Source organism: Aquila chrysaetos, chromosome 8 (assembly GCF_900496995.4).
Source record: "Aquila chrysaetos chrysaetos chromosome 8, bAquChr1.4, whole genome shotgun sequence".
Taxonomy (NCBI): domain Eukaryota; kingdom Metazoa; phylum Chordata; class Aves; order Accipitriformes; family Accipitridae; genus Aquila; species Aquila chrysaetos.
The window spans coordinates 32,496,178-32,511,839 of record NC_044011.1 but is presented as its reverse complement, the minus strand read 5'-3'; the positions used below and the strand labels follow the sequence as shown (position 1 = coordinate 32,511,839).

At 41.2% G+C, this 15,662-nt stretch overlaps 1 protein-coding gene across 1 annotated transcript in view; it reads left to right on the top strand.

Annotated features, from left to right (window-relative positions):
- The first annotated feature begins 1,577 nt into the window (after positions 1–1,577).
- PLCB4 (phospholipase C beta 4) overlaps positions 1,578–15,662 on the top strand; it is a 216,140-nt gene continuing 202,055 nt past the window's right edge. Inside the window, exon 1 of the mRNA XM_030021184.2 lies at positions 1,578–1,730. The gene's annotated coding sequence lies outside the window, so the exon portion shown is untranslated. The remainder of the gene's footprint in view (positions 1,731–15,662) is intronic.

The window sequence follows — 15,662 nt, the reverse complement described above, 5'->3', positions numbered from 1 at the left end:
CCTTCATGTATTTCTAAAGACCTACCTCCACCACCGTGCCCATGAGGAATTTCTGATTGAGTAGACATAAGCAAATATGAACATCTGCTTAAAATAACACTTGCTTCAATTACACAAACCCCTCAGTCTGTAGGTCCGCTGCGCTGACAGGCTGTCCCTGAAATCATGCATCATTGTTGCAGTTGTTCTCGGTCACCCCTTTGCTTACTTCTCCACAGCAGCTCCAGGAGCACAGTGCCAGCTCTTGAAGGCAGAATAATTTTCATCACATCCTGGTACAGCACCTGATGCCAGAGTGGGGTCTCGTTCCAAGCTGGATTTTTACAGTTTATGGTATAGGATAACATAGCATAAGCTCTGGCCACTGCATTACCAGATTGTGTAGTTTGTGGCAATGCAACACCCTTACCATGACTGTCTAGCAAAGCTATTTTAGATTTTTCTCCACTGCTTCCTCAGCTCACCCTAGATAACTTCTTCAGCTGTAGCTTGCTGCCTCTCTGTAGTGCTGCTACCAGCTCTTGGTGCCGGTGTCCCTTCGGGGTGGTCAGGCTGCAGGGCCCAGGTGACCAAACTCAACAGTTCACTAACAAAGTCCAAGAGGGCTGGTGGGCTGTAGGAGGAAAGGGATGGGGAACCTGTTTTGACTGTAAAACTCAGCATTTTGTTCATTTTTGTGGACGTTTTATGGTTTTTTTCTTGACATGGAGGAAAACACTTCTTGTAAAATCATGAGGAGAGAGGGAAAATTGAGACCAGGCACACAATGACAGCAAACAGAGGAGCGCAGGGGAAGGCACAGGGTGCTACATTTGCAATCCATGGCAGTGGTCTGCAGCCAGTCAGGAGCTGTGAAAGGGCTGGCTGGAGGATATTCGGAGAGGGAATCCCGCGCTCTGGATTGCCTGTGTGCTTAGCTCAGCTTGCTTGCCCAGCATTGGGCATTCAAATAAACCTCAAGGAGTCCAACTGTAATTTTGACACAAAAACTGTGAGAGCTCGGGAACCCTCCAGTGGCCTCTGAAACACCCCTTCTTCTCTTCGGCTGTGTGTTTCTGCGTTGAAGACAGCAGGCCCGGCGCGAGCCGGGAGCACACAGGGGATTTCCTTCTCGCCCATTCACCCGCCCTTTAAATACATATAGTAAACACAGGCACGCCGGTGCAGGCATCCTCACAGGCACGCAGCCCCCTGTGTGGTGTGTCGGTGTGTATGTACATATGCGTGTGTGCGCTAGAGCAGAAAGGTATAGCTATGCGCGCGGGCCGCGCACCCCGCCGCCCCCGGGGCCGCGCAGGCGGAGCTCCGCGCCCGCGGCCCCGCCGCCCACTTGCCATGCGCTGCCCGCGGCCCTGCGCGGCGGGGGGAGGCGAGTGCCCGCGTCCGGTAGAAGGCGGCGGCTGTGGCGGTGGGGTTTCCCCCTTCCCCGCCGCGTTTCTCCGCGCTGCGGGGGTTGAGGCGGGCGCGGCGGCGGGGCCGCCGGGGTGGGGGAGGAGGGAAGAGAAGGGAGGGGGGGAAGGAGGAGCCGCCGTCGCTGTTGCCGTTGTGAGGCGGGTTACACACACACACACACACACACACACACACACACACACACACACACAGTGTGCGGACGAGGAGGAGGAGGAAGGAGGAGATCGTCGTCGCCTTGGCGTAGCCCCGGCACCCTGCGCAGCGCGGCGGGGCCGGCGGCGGCGCCCGCCCTGCCTCCCGCCCCGGCGGCGGCTGAGGTAAGGCGGCAGTGAGGGGCTGCGCGCGTGGGGTGGCGCGCGGCGACCGTTGGGGGCGACCGTTGGGGGCCGCCGGGTCTGGCGGCGGCATCGCGTCCTTCACGGGCAGCGGCTCTGCCCGTCCCTCCGCTCCGGGCCGTAACCTTGGGCTCCCCGCTCCCCTCGGGGCAGCCGCCGGGCGGCTCTGCCGGCTCCGGCCCCCGGCCTCGGCGCACCGGCCCGCTGCCTCGGAGGCGATGGACGTACACACACACACGTATGACTGTGTGTACGTCTGTGTGAGATTGTATATGTATATCTATATCTGTATATGTGTGTGTGTGTGTGACTGGTGATTGAATTATTCTTCTCATGTTCACTGCCAGCTGAGCTCTGCAGCTCGCTGTAGTTTCTGAGTGTATCCGGATTTTGTCAGTGCTGGGCGGTGTGACAAATGTTTCTGTGTAGTTAAGTATAACTTTCCTGTGGTTTTTTTTTCTTTTTTTTTTTCTTTTTTTTTCTCTTTTTTTTTTTTTTTTTTCCTTTGAGAAAGGCTGGCTCACCTTTGAAGATTTTTTTGTTTGTTTTCTTTCAGATGTATTGGTCTCTCGGGATACAAGTGCTTGTGTTGCTTCTGTGTGTGTGTAATTTACACAGATGTTTTTAAATCACTTAGTGGTAATTTTCAAAGCAAGGTGCAAAAACAATGTTTCCATTTTGCCAGCAAGGCTATGCACCGTATTTGATGCATGACTTTGAAATATGTGCGGTCAGACACCTGTTACTTAATCCTGTTTATCCTTTCCAGTGATAGTTATCCAGCCTTGGTCTTCTTTTTTAATATCTGAAAATAATTTACAAATATTCTTTTATGCTGGCATCTAGCAGAAACCCAGGGATCGAATGCATTTGTGAGGTATATAATGTGTGTTTGTTAGGTAATACTTTCTCAAAGGGAGATGATTTTGGAAAGTTACAGAATAATTTTTATTTCCGGGGGAGTTTATATAATGTTAAAGTGTCCATGGGGATGAATCTGTAAGAAAGGCAGGCAGTAGGGGCTACACAAAATCAAACTCTTGCACAGTATAAATCTTCAGTAAAGCATGCATCATGTGCTCTTAATAGGTAAATAACGTTCGTGTTTTCCAAACTTCTCTTGATGTTGCACCACAGAATTTTCAGTTTAATAATTGGAGTTAATGAGGATCCTAGAGAAAACGTCGCATTTCTGATTCCACAAGAGGATGGAGCAGATTTTTTCGTAACACATTTGTGTGTTGATGGTTGTATTCTGTAGTTTACTTGAGCAGTTCTAGCAAGCTAATGATGCTACTCGCTTAAGGTTATTTTCTCTAACTTCTGCAAGTGTAATGTTTACTGTATTTGCAGGCTTCCACGGGATCAAGGGTACCTAATATTGCTGTGTACCACAAAATAATAATTGTTATATAGAGCTGAGCAATTTTGTATAATACAGAGACAGTTTCTAAATATGAGTTGGGAACGGATGTCTTCCTCTCTGCAACTGATAACTTCTTAATTAAAAATAAATTACAGATTTCAGGAATGAGAATTCTTTCCCACTACTGTTAATACCACTCTGCCTTCAAATGCCAGTTTTGATTCATGTCTTGATGATATCACTGAAAACCAGGTATTAATATGAAAGTCAAACCTCTGGTGAAAATATAACTGCATGTAGCTGTCACAATAAAATTTTAAGATCTGATTTGATTGCTGGATGTGGATACGTACTTGGTGAAGTAACAATGCCTTTTATTTTATAGACATGTGCCCACGCACAGGAGCTTTCTTCTATAACAGTATTTTCTGTCAGGAATTTATGCATAACCTACACTCTCTGCTTTTTCTTAGCATGCAGGGAAGAAAGAACCCTGAGGGCGGGAGGGAGAATTCAGTTGAATTTCCCTTACTGACAGAGGAAATACCTCTTTGTTATATATCACCCAAAATCACTGGTTGTGTTCTGCTTTCACCTTTTCTAAAGTAATGGCAAGTTGTTTGGGCTTGATATATGCTGCTGACTTCTGTTGTAGACTTTGGCTACTTGTTCCAGTAATATCTAGCTGTGATGATGAACTTGGGGCTATGCTGTGAGTCTCTCAAGTATTTGTTACAGCTTTGTAGGAACTGATGGCTTTATTTTCACCAGGTTAACATATACGGGGTTGAAAATTTGTATAATTGTAAGGAGCAAAATTTCCATGCTTACTGAGATGACTTATTTTGTGTTTCTTTTTCATTTTTTAATGTGTCATTTCTTGTGGTCTACTCGTGTTGTTCAGTGGTTTACTTTCCTTGGTGGTTTTAACAGCTCAGTTGCTGTTCCTTCCCGTTCATAATTTGCCCAAGACTGAAGGCTGAAACTGCTGTTTTAATATTTTCCTTAAAATTGAATTAATCCCTTTTCCAGGGGAAAGGGAGAAAGGGACAGAGGAATACTTATCAGAATTTGAAATTTGAGAACAAAAACTTAACGCAGGCATCTTACCCAAGAGTGTCTAGTTATGAAAATCAATACCTCATCGATTTCAGAGAAGGCTGGTTTCCTCTGTAGTTTCAATCATCTGTCCCATTAGATTTGGGGAATTGTTGTAAATTAGTTTAGAAGTGAAATTTTCCAAATCGTAATATGTCCGGTTGGTTGTTAGTGGAAATCATTATTAAAGGTTGCATAAGCATTATTTGCAGGATGGCTAATCAGTAGCCTGGGCTTAGTTCCATTCTCTAATAAATAGATGCATTGTGCTACTTCAAAAATTGCAAAATTGATGGCTTGAGTTCATTTACTAATTTTGCAAGATATGTAATACATCGAGTTTTGGAAAGACTCTTTGATGTCTGTAGAAGTTACGTATAGTGGAGATGTTTATGACCCGGACTGTTAACTCTTCAAAAGTTTCTTGATTATGCTGTTTAGGACATCTTATTCTTATGAAAGATGCATGCGTAACACTTATCGCATCAAAATTACCTAAATGCATGCATCAAAGGCACAGATAAATTTTATTTGGTGGGACTTTCTGAGAGCAGGCTTTGTGGTCCTCTTGCTCCTGCAGGAAAAGTGTGTTGACTTGACTTTGTTGTGTGATTTTTGAACTTCGTACTCCCAAAGATATGACCTGTAGAGGATTTGAATATATGGGATGGCCGTGGTATAAATACTGAAAATACCGTGCTTTGACGTTAACCAGCCTGCTTTGCTTATGTTCTTGCCCTGTGAGCACTAAGCTATGAAAATCTATCTTGTTGGTCCTCACCCATCTTCTTATGGTAGTGGTTTCTGGAAGTTTTGTAAACATGGGTAAAGAGGCTTGTGAAATTGTGGAAGAAGACGGCTTCCCAGCCATTCTGGAATTAATTAATTTATTATGCCTAGTAGTAACTTCCATGTTCCAGGAAGACATGCTAATATATCTGAGTGCCTGGAATAGGGCCACAACAAGGGAGAGAGCATCAGAACAGCCCTTTCACAGCTGTCCTCACAGTGCTAATGCTGGGACTCTGTAGTTTTCAGGGCAAGATGCTCCCAAGCGGCTTGTGAGACACAGAAATAGATGGTGCAGCACAATTGTGGCTTTAGAGATTCCTCTCCATCAGGCTTCTGGATGATGAGTTGTTGATCTTTTCCCTGCAAGGTTGTCACTGCTGGGATCTTGGAGGAAAATCAATACTTATATCTCTTCCTTTTGAAGACCTACATCAGCTTATATAAGGCAGTGAAGTGCTGTGGTTTCTTTGTCAGTTTGGTTATACAAGTCATTCTAGGTATCATCCACTGAATGAAGAACTCATTAAAGCTGTACCTGCACAACAGCAAAAGAATCCTGATTTTTGGAGAAGAATGAAAGAAAACTCTTCCTTTCTACTGAAGAGCCCAGCCCTTAGGACAGACTGTTATGAAGTCATACGGTCCTGCTTGTTACTAGGCTTGGATGAATGGTATTTGGGAATGGTTGTAATGCTTTGTTTCACTATTGGAGTGCTAAGAAGCACCAGTCAGTCTTTCTGTGGGATGGAACCTGTTCCTGAGGAGCGGTGCAGGTGTGTCATGGTTTAACCCGAGTCAGCAACTAAGCTCCCTGCAGCCGCTCACTCACTACCCACCCAGTGGGATGGGGGAGGAAATCGGGAAAAGAAGTAAAACTCATGGGTTGAGATAAGAATGGTCTAATAGAACAAGAAAGAAGGAACTAATGATGATAATGGTAACACTAATAAAATGACAATAGTAATAATAAAAGGATTAGAATATGCAAGTGATGCACAATGCTCACCACCTGCCGATCGACGCCCCATTAGTCCCCGAGCTGTGATCCCCCTCCCCCACTCCCCCCAGTCTATATACCAGATGTGATGTCACATGGTATGGAATACCCCATTGGCCAGTTTGGGTCAGCTGTCCTGGCTGTGTCCCGTCCCAGCTTCTTGTGTTCCTCCAGCTTTCTTGCTGGCTGGGCATGGGAAGCTGAAAAATCCTTGACTTTAGACTAAACATTACTTAGCAACAACTGAAGACATCAGTGTGTTATCAACAAACATTCTTCTCTTACCTAACTCAAAAACATAGGACTGTACCAGCTACTAGGAAGACAATTAACTCTATCCCAGCTGAAACCAGGACAAGGTGTTACTGAAAGGTTAGGTTGCCTTAGTGTAGTGTGTCAGCTCAGGAAAAGAGAAAAATACAAGGTCTCTGGCTTTTAAGGCCACCTGCCTTTTTCATGGGTTGCATTTCTGTGGCAGATGGGGTTATTACTTTGATCTCTCTGTGGCTTCCCATTGTTTTCTGTTGCCAGTTACAGGTGTTGAGCTCAGTCTTAATCCTGTCCCACCAGTGCCTAATAGCTGGTTGTGGGACAGACAGCATAGACCACAAAGACCATAGAAATGGCTTGGAGCTGTCTCACTTGTCCTCCCCTGTTTAATGACCAACTCATTTAATGAGTAGGTGAATCCATAATCTGACTTTCTGCAATTGCTGCATGCTGTCTGATAGAAAATCTATTCCATAACCAGTAAGTGCTCCTAGTTCCTGATGTTGTGTCTCTCGTCTTTCCTTTTATAATAGCAAGTGATCAAAACTTGAGTTAAGTAGGTGATTGGCAGCTGTCATATATCTAAAGTTAGGGCCTTGCTTTCCATTTTATATGGAAGCAGTTACTGTAGCACCATGAGGCCCTATACTTGGACAGTTAAGGGTCACTTGCTTGGTCTTTTCTCAAAATAAGAGCTTATTTCTTTAACCAGTAATAATAACTAGGAGCTTTAGGCAAATTAGGTGAGACAGTCTGTTTGGAATGCAGTCTATTGTAAGGTCTGTTTGTGGAGTTTTTGAAATTAGTGTCGCTGAAGTAACCATGTACCTCCACCCTCTTGTTTCTGAAGAAGCTGGATCTACTCAGTTGACTTTGGGGCTCTCAAATTATAACTTTCTTTGTGAGCTAACCTTGCAATTGGCAATTTTAGAAGACCATGAGAAGATGTGTAACATTATAGATGCTAGGTTGAAGAGTGACTGTTCAGGTTGAATACTCTACATTGTTCTTTTTCAGGTGTTTTACTGATAGATCATTTACTTGGAAAGTTTTAGTCTAGGCTTGGTGTTCATATTTTTTTGTTTTTATGTGTAATACCATCCAAAAATATGAGGAGATTAAAAAAATCTACTGATGTCAACCATCTATCAAATAGTTATATAAAAGCATTCCATATCTGCAGTTGGTCTAGCAATTTGCCATCTGAGAGAGAATATATATTCAACTTCAGAAATGTTTGCGTGCACTTTGGTAAGGAGGAAATGAGTATGAAAGAGGTATTAGAGCAGGCTATTTATTCTTGAAGTTATAGATAGATTTCCTTTTCTAACAATTTCTGTATTCAACTTGAGCACACGCTCCTGCAGACTGGAAGCAATCAGTCAGGAGGTTAGTAAGTAATAAAGGGGGCAAAAAGAGTAAGGACTTGAAAGGTTAATGAGAAGCATCTCTTGGATTCCAGTGATCTAGAGTTTCCATGATCCTGTGAACAGTGTGATGTTGTGGAAAATAACAAGTAATAGGGAAGTTCTGTGAGATGTAAGCTGTGGTTTTGCACAAGATAGGTTGGATGAAAGAGCTTCTCATAACAAAGTAGTAATTTTTCCTCCTTGATCTTTTAGGCCATTCCAAAACTCTGTGGGGTTTTCTGTTCCCATTTTTCTCATTCTTGAACATATTTATTTCCCATGCCTGAAACTGCCAAGTCTCTCACATTTGCTTTTTGGTTTTTCTTCCTAAGCTTGTGGAGATGTTCATTACTGATGTTGTATGCACTATACTTGCTGCATGTACAGATCTTCTCTACTCTCCTCTTAGCTGAGGCTGTGTTCTGGACCTAGGATGCTTGCCTTTATCTCTGCTATTAGACATCTGTGCTGCTGCTGTGGCTGCTAAAAGGAAACATAGGGAGGAAAGGAATTGCTAGCTGTAGTAAAAGCCTGTTTGTTTTGAAACGCACAAATTAGGATTAAAGTTTAAAAAAAAAAAAAGCCAAAACAAAACCAAACAAAAACCACCCCAAAACAAAAAAAACCAAACAATTTTAAATATTGATACCTTCATGCAAGTTGCTTTTTTTTTTTTTTTTTTTTTTTTGCTATGTAGACATAAGGACATGTTACTCTAATTCTTACAGAATTCTTCTCAGAAAAGAGTGAGTGGAAATGGAGGATGAATGCCTTATTGGGAAGTAAGGAATAGAGCCATGGAGTGGTTACCCTGGCTGGGCTAAGGTGATCTGTTGAACCAAACAGAGTGGGTATAATCTTTTCCATGAAGGACCCTGATTAGGGAAGGAAAAGCATTTTTGAAGAAGGAGGATGAGAGATGGGGCAAGAGGCTGATGAATTTGTGGCAGGTTTGTTTGCAGAGATGACAATGAAGCATAACTCTGTTAAAGGACAGGTTGGGTGGTATGGCATGGTGATGAAATGGACTGTGTATTGCTCCTAAATCTTGACTGCAAGGCAGACAGGGGCTGTTGGATGATTTGATTCCACACCCCCCCCCCCCAGGTATAGTTCTTGAGGATTGGTGCTGATTAATTGGGTGCTCTGCTGCTGGATTCGGAGAGCTGTACTGCATGTCTGACATCAGCAAAGAATAGACTGAGTAATTATTGCTTTCTGGTCTTTCAGTCTGTGTTATTTGTGTACCACTTCCCTAGCAAAATATGCTTAGGAATAATTGTCATACATTAAATGACAAGATGGAATGTGATTGCAGGTATATCAGAGCAGATTGCAAATTAGGTGCTGCAGTCTGGCATAAGAGCTGTTAGTTGCAGGTAATGTGAATACTTTGGCATCACTGCTCAGCTTGTAGTTTTCACATTGGAAATCTCCTGTATCTGTGTATGCTGCAGGTGCAGGGGAGCTCTTGGAAATTCCCCTCAGTGTGTCTGCCATCCCTCACATGATGTGCTTATTTGTTTTGATTGGTGAATTCCCATGCTGAAGCAGAAGGTGGGGGTTTCTGGGGGCAGGGGGGAGAGGAGGGGAGAGATGTGACCTGGGGGAATAATTGAGGGCTCAAATAGGGCAGTCTGAGTGGGGAGGAGATGAGCTGCTGCTTGTTGTCCTTGGGTGGTGGTGGTGCCATATTCTCCCAGGCATAACAGCTGGGGCTGTGAGACCCTGGCAGGCTCTTCTGCTTGCTCTAAAGCTAGGAGAAGTAGCCCCCACTGTACATCTACATTTACCCTGTGGAGGGACTGGTGGTCCTGTAATCTCTCTGCTGCAACTGAACTGATGCAGTGATTGTTTTCAAATCCTTCAAATCTGGCAAAATCTAGCAGAGCTGTTCTTTTTGCTGATGATCTGGTTTTCAGCTATGAAATACATAGTGGCTTTTCGCTGACCCATGACTATAGCAGGTGGCAGGGAAGAGAAGTAACTTCTGAGAAGACCTTGGCCCAGGTCAGAACAAAACGGACTTAGTTTTTTAGTTGCACAGGTTGCTGTTTCCCCACATTCAGATATCATTGGTATAATTTTGCTAACTTCAAGCAGATCCTTGTCTACTTGGATGCATCCTAAAGCATTATATATGTTTAGCCCTGCATGCTTTTTTTTATTACTATTTTTTCTTCCCAGTCTGAGGAGGTACTGGAATCGGTGTATATGCCTAGCCTGGCCAACAGGTATTGATAAAATGGTCTCCTTTGAGATATCTTAATGAGAGCATAAGGTTAACTAGGAAGAGGCATACTAAAATACTTTGTAACTGTGTGCCATTTCATGTGTGTGTCTTTACACAAGAAAATGTCTTACAGTTAAATTAGTCTTTGCATCAGGTAATGCAAGTATTTGCGCTGCTTTTTATGGGAGTGATTGCCATCTCTTCCCTGGTTGAATTAATGAAGACTGACACCTTGGAAGAAGCATGTGGTACTTAACTGGACTTGCCCCAGAGAGGGTTAAAAAGTTGGTGTGGCACTGGTGAACTTGGTAACCTGTATTGGTAGCTTTGTGAATGGATGTATGGATTGCACACATAAGAGAAGGTATCCCAAATGTCTCTCTTGTGACCTTAGCTGTTAATTACCTTTGCATTGAAAAAGAGAGACAGTTGATGATCACTTAGTTTTCTGGATTGAGCTGGTAATAAAGATGTGCAGATGGTTAGATGGATAGGAAAAAGAAACAGTGGTTTCAGTCTTCTGCATTTTGCTTTTATCTCTCTTGAGGACTGTGTGATCATTACTATGGAGAAATGTTGAGTGTTGTTCCTATTGCATGTTTTTGTTTGGTTGGTATGGAAGCTATAAATCTTCATTTCTGCTAGTCTGGTTGAGTTCTTTTAGAAGAGTTCTTGTTAATGAAGTCTGAACTGCAAAACTGTGCTCCCTGTCTGAATAGAGGAATCACAGCTCACTTAGACCTTTATGTGGTAGTCCAGATCACATATAAAAACTTAATCACCACTTCCCTGCTGCATCTTCATTTTCAGTGCTGATCCTTTCACTGAATTGCAGCCTCAGAAAAAAAAAAAAAAAAAGTGTTGGGTTTTGGCTATGGTGACAGTCTACGAGTTGATTTATTCAGGTTTTTTTTTTTTAATGGGGGGGTGGGGTGGGTTTTGGTTTTGTTTTTTTTACAGGGAGATAAATGGTGCTCTCCAAGTTTTGTGTAGATCACTGTGTGTTGGTTTGTTACAGCTTTCCTGTGGTGAACGAATAGCCTCGTGTAACCTAAATGCATTTCCAGATGTGGGGAAATCAAAAGTGTATGTTTGCAGTAATTCTTTGCTATACAAACATATATGCTTCTTGTATTTTAAAGCACATGAGGTTGAAAGCAATACTTAAGTGAGTAGCTGTAAATTGGTGTGAAGTAGATTATGTCTAAAAAAAAATAAAAAAAATGTGAGCTTTACTCCTGGGTATGGTTTTTTTATGATGATCTTTGTGACACTTCAGTTTTCAAAACTAATCAACTGAATCAATCTGTCAAGAAATACATGCTTTGATTTATATATTTTTGATTTAGTTATGCTCAGTTAAATAAATAGTGCCCTATAATCTTTACTGATCTCATCCTGCTTTCATTTCTGATTTATCCTTGAAAAGACACTGTTCACTTTAATTTAGTATAACCACCTCCCCTTCCCACAGTAGAACAACTGAAGATGAATACTGTGAAAACAAAGATATAATCACAGCTCTCAGATATTTGATAAGTTAAAAACATCTATTGAATTGATCTGAAATGATGCAGAAAAATATACAGGTAGTTCTCCAGGTAATTTTGAATCATCAAATGATTGATACAGTGAATAGTTTTCTGTGATTCAGGTGCTGAGCAATGTGGCATTACTTTAAGGCTTTTGAAAACTGGAAAACAGATTTTGAAAGTCACAGGTAGAAATGGCAGAGGGAATTACATTGCTGTGTTAACCATTACATTTTATGTTTTAAGAAGTTGGCTCCATCCCACTGTAATTTAGTGTCAGAATGTTTGCTGTGTATTTTCATGTAATTTTCATTTGCTCCTTTTTTTTTTTTATATGGAATTGTTTTCTTTACAGAACACAGTCTTAGTATAACAAAATAGGAGAGATTTTCCAGTCATGTAAAATTACATTAGCCATTTTGTGGGCTTAGTTTTTGAATTATTTTTTTCTATTCCCTTAATAAAGGCTGATGATACCTAAAAGAATAACCCCTACCTTTAGCAGCATTTAAATACACATGAAGGTCTTCATGAGTAATTTGAAATTTTAACCAAAACTTGGATAGCTAACATGTTGCTTTGCCTGCTTCATCAGAAAGATCTGTGGAAGTATTTCTTCAAAGCATTAGAGGTAGTAATTGTCAGAGTAAGGTGCCAGTTTTGTTAAGAGCTTTAAAACTGTATACCTAAACGTTGTAAAATTGTAGATGTATGGTATGTGTTAGGTGAGGTATATCTCTTCCTTAAAAAGTAATTGGTAACTTAGATGGTAATTGCTTTTCTGGTAATACTGCTTAATTTCATAAACCATTGCATGGTATCTCTCAGTTACTAAGAAGCCAACTCATCATTTCAATTAAAAAGTAAGTACTTATGTGTACATGAAGTACAAATAAATTCCTGGCTGTCTTTTTTTGTCTTTTTTCAGAAGTTGAAGAAAAAGTAGTTCTCGGTTAATTTCAACTCACGTAAAGGAATTCTTATTTAAAGATGACTGAAAGTGGACAAATAATTTTTTCCTTCCACCTTTTCATGCTATCATCACGTCTAGAGTTTTAGAAACTAAAGAATATTGTCTTGAAGGCTTTAGCAGGTCATGTTCTGCTTAGCTGAGTGGTCTTCAGCTGGTAATTAGCACATCTCTTACTGAATGAAACATATTTTAACAAAAGTTGGCTCTTCATCTTCAGGAATGTCTATTGACAAAGTGTGGGTGTTACAAGCATGTAATGGAACTCAATTTGAGCCTTGTATTCAACTCAGAATCACTTTGTGCCTCATCTAAGGTGCCTTTTGGAAGGTCATTGGCAATTTATCTGTTATCTCTTACTGTAATACTATTGTGACTGGGTTTATGCATCTGCAGTTTTATCAGGAAGATTCATAGGCCAAAATTTTATGTGTCCACTTACTGGTCTATTCCTTTCATTGTTAAAAGGGAAAATAATAATAGAAAAAAATTACTGTGTGAAGAGTACATCACTGGAGATGTGGTTTGTTCTGCTCTCAGTGCAGCTCATTCTGAGCGAAGCCCATGAGATGAGGATTGGTGAGATGGTGTTCTCTGAAGAACTGATGAGAAGCAGGGTACATAAACTTTACTGTTTATTTCCCTCTTGCATCTTTCATTCTTGTTTGGGCTTGATATGGTAAGTAGCTCTGTAGATCATGTCTAGCTCTGTGCTGCTAGTATTGCTTTTCTATTTGGGCTATGTTTTGGCCTTGCAAAAGTTAGAGTAAGTCACTTAATTCTTCCCTTTCTTGTGGCTTCCCATCTTTAGAAAGAGACAGGGAGTGGAAGGGGAGGAGGGTGGTGGGGGGGAGAAGGCGGCTATTCCATCTAATAGATAATTGAATAGCTTCTGTTTTATTGTTTGTTTTTAATCTTGAAATTTGACCTGACAAAAGAAAGGTAACAAGAATCCAAATAGTGTCAGGAGTTATGTGGCAAGAGGTATGCCATCTGTGAGAAATAAAATTGAGTACAGCACACTGCAACTGCACAAACCCAGCCTGTCAGAGCTTGAGATATAATTAAATCGGTCTGTAGGTTTTGCGGGTGAAATACTTAATTTGGCTTCAAAGCTGTATTCAACAGTATTCTATTGGCTATACATCCAACGGGGCTCCAGTTATTCCTTCCAAAGTGAAGTGTATATCCACAAAGTTGTCTCAAGATGCTGATGGTTCTGACTGTAGCACTAGGCTGACATGTACTTGCTAAAAATGCTCTTTTTCAGAAAAAACAGCCATCTAGTTTGTGAGATCAGATGTCAAAAGACTGCAGTTTTTCAGGATGGAGAGAAATTGCTTGAATTATAGATGGCTGTATTGAGGCTGATATAATTTCTTCAAAATTAACTTTTTGCTCAGTTTCAGCAGAGCAAGGAATGGCTGTTACGACACATTTGATCTTGTAGTAGGTGTGGTAGTGTTACTGGGTTAGAATAGGTAACCTTTTGTGACACAGGAGGGATAGGGGCCCAGCTTGAAAGCTCTTTCTTTGCTGTTTGATATTTGTTTGGTAATTCCAACATCTAGCCCCCTTCCCCCCTTCCCGTATATTTTGGGCATAGGCGTATCTGGCTGTAGTGGACTTGTTTTAAAATTAGATTTCTTTGTTCTAAACCAGGACTTGGGTTAAATACAGTAAGACACACACCCCACCACCACCAGTGTTCTGATTATGGTATTTTTTGAATACCTGTCTTGAATGTCATGATAATGCCTGACATGAAGGCTCATTGTCTTGTGAACAATGAGATATACAAACAGGCTTCAGCAGTGCACATCAGAACAATGTGCATGCTTCTAGCTTAGCCCTTAAAGTATGAACTGAAGTACAGCACAATGTAAATGTCAATTCAGGAATGTTAGGTAGGTTTGGTATGATCCCTTAAGGATTCTTTCTTCATGTCCTAAATTGCAAGGTTTCTGGGGCAGGAACTATCCTTGCATTATTTATTTTATGGCATTTATTATAATGCAGCCTTTATTTTTTTTTTTAACCTCATTGGTGCCCGTTTGCTGATACCTCATCTGAGGTAATACACTGCAACACAGTGGTTTTAATTAGAATATATATACAACGCTATTTTATGCAAGTTAAAAAGAAATGTCATCCACGTTGTTCAGTTCAACATGCTGAAGTGTCTAAAGGTATAAAGCAGCTTTCAGACAATTTTGTATCTTTTTATATTCCAATTTTTGAGACCTTTTTTAGTGTGGTAGAGGACTTTACAGAAGCCTGCAGCGTATTTGTTAGCAACAGGGATTTTCGTAAATTACTTCTTGACCTTGACTTGCAAATCAAAATGTAGCAAATCAGGGGCGTGGACATACACCACCAGGACAAACTCCCAGGAGTGCAGCTTACTGTATGGAGCAAGGCATTCCTTGTACTGCTTAGATTGACATGTCATGCAGTATTAGAGGCCATTGTCTTTAATACCTTTGTTATGGAACAGATCCAGTTTTGATTTATAGCCCAGCAGTAGCAAAGTTCCATTCTTTTCAGTTTTAGAAGTATAGTCTGATATAGGATATTTGTCAATCAGTCTTTTTGCATATAATCTTTGACACCAGTCTTCCAGCAAAAATGTAAATGTGCTTCTTTGTGTTATTTCTAGGTATGAGGATTGCCTGTGTAAACCTTTAAGTCAGAGCATAACTCAGGAGCACCTTTTTTTTTTTCTTTTTTTTTTTTGGCAGCTATATGGAGATGGTCTGAATCAGCAAAGCTTGCTTAAAGGGACACTCTCAAGTCAAAACTATATGTACATATAAAAAAAAAAATTTTTTTTCAGTGAACTAAAGTAGCTGCAGACATCAGGCCTACTGTCAGTTTTAAAACTAATTTATGTGGGCTTTGTTGTTTCTGTTTCCTCCCTCTTTCTTTTAGTTCTGTGAAAGGCAACAAAGAACAAACTCAACTGCACAGTTGGATGAGAAAAGAAATAGAAGAGACTGGGCAGAAATTGCAATCTTAGTATACAAAGCATAGATCTAGAAAGATGTTTCAGCTGTGCTGAAAATTATTTGACGCTTTGCAGTCTTACAACACTCGGTGATCTAATAGTAGTTCTGGAATCTTTTTTTTTAGGCATTGTACATACTTGTTAAAAATGCTCCTTCCCCCAGAGAATTTATAACACCAGTATAGGAGAAGCCTAGAGCTGAATACAATTTTTAGTATATAGGCAACAGAATGTAAGCAT